General features: G+C 39.1%; 1 pseudogene; it reads left to right on the top strand.

The window, feature by feature from the left end:
• Window position 1: 1 nt before the first annotated feature.
• Window positions 2-832, top strand: LOC132185216 (organic cation/carnitine transporter 3-like; annotated as a pseudogene).
• The last annotated feature ends 728 nt before the right edge of the window (window positions 833-1,560 follow it).

The raw sequence follows: 1,560 nt of genomic DNA, 5'->3' as shown, positions 1-1,560 counted from the left end.
TATCCCAGCAATCATCTACTCTGCTTTAGTTCAGTTATTTGTTTGTGAGTCTCTGAGATGGCTGTTTGTGCAAGGACGTGAAGAAGTAGCCATGGCGACGCTAAAGAGTATTACTAACCACAGTAACTTAACCTAGAGCTTCTCTAGACTATCATCTTTTGAGCAGGAAACAGGCAACAACAATATTTTCTCGGCCATGAAGATCTTGCTGGAGAAAAGATGGGCTCTTCAAAGGTTGTTGGCGATTATGGTGATGGGTTTTGGGATTGGAATGGTGTACTAGGGCATGCCGTAAGGGCTCGGTGACTTGACATTCAATCTATATTTGAGCATAACATTCAATGCCATATCTAAGCTACCGTCGTCATTGGTAACTTTCTTCCTCGTAGGAAAGTTGAACAGAAAAGTTTCAATCAAAGTGTTCACTAGCCTTAGCGGGGTTTGCAGTATCATGTGTGGTTTGAAGGGGGAGGAGTGGAGAAGATTGCAAATTAGGGTGGAGCTAGTGTTCTTCTTTAGCACTTGTACGGCGGCCAATATATTATTCATATTCATAATAGAGTTGTTCCCAACTCTTGTGCGGAACTCGGCTATGTCGATGCTGAGGCAAGCGCTTGTGCTTGGTGGCATGTTTTCTCTGATGCTTGTTGTCGTAGGGTGAGGAGACGGATTTTGGCCGTACACGGTGTTTGGGTTGGTTATAGGGTGTTGTGGGGTGTTTGTAGTATGTTTGCTGGAGACAAGGGGTAGGGCACTTTGTGATACAATGGAGGAGGAAGAGCACAATGAGAAAGCAGCCTTTAGTGGCGTAGGTGATGTCTTGGCTTCTTAGTTTTGAGCGCTAGCTAGGGTGTGTTTTTTTTACATGTCTACGTAATGGAAGGACAAATGAGTAATTTTAGAAGTTCTTTTTGTGTCATTCTTGTTCCTAAAAAAACTAAGGTGACTTTTAAAATTACAATTTAATCAAAGTCTAATAATGATCAATCATAAATTCGATGGTAATTTTAAGAGTTACATTATTCTTAGGTGTACACAAGAGTGATGTAAGAGTGACTTATAGTATTATTAAAAAAAAAAAAAAAAGGAAAGGAGGACAAAAGAGGAATGCTTCCCAAGTACCCATTTATCATACTTATTTAATATAATTGAGCGATGTGCTTGGCTCTGCTAGCAAATTGAAGAGTTGCCTGTTTTTTCTTGGACATGCACCTAAATGTAGCAATAACAAAGTATATTATGAGTGTTGAACTTAAAAACAAGGGTTAAATACTTAATACCCCCCTGGGGTTTGACAACTTTATTTTTACCTCCCTGAGGTTTCATTTTTATCACAGGAGGTCCCTGTGGTTTTGATAAATGACCAAGTTAGTCCATCCGTTAGTTGACTGTTAGGGCTGACACGTGTACCAATCAGATGTTGACACGTGGCACATATTTAATTTTTTTTCAATTTTTTTTAAATTAAAAAATGTATTTTTTTTTAAAAAAAAAAAAAAGAAAAAAGAAAAGGAAAAAAATTGGGGGTGGCCGAGCAACCCCCTTGGCCATTTGGGGGTG

Source organism: Corylus avellana, chromosome ca6 (genome assembly GCF_901000735.1).
Source record: "Corylus avellana chromosome ca6, CavTom2PMs-1.0".
Classification (NCBI taxonomy): Eukaryota; Viridiplantae; Streptophyta; class Magnoliopsida; order Fagales; family Betulaceae; genus Corylus; species Corylus avellana.
The sequence above is the reverse complement of the archived record's forward strand: the minus strand, read 5'-3'. Positions and strand labels throughout refer to the sequence as shown.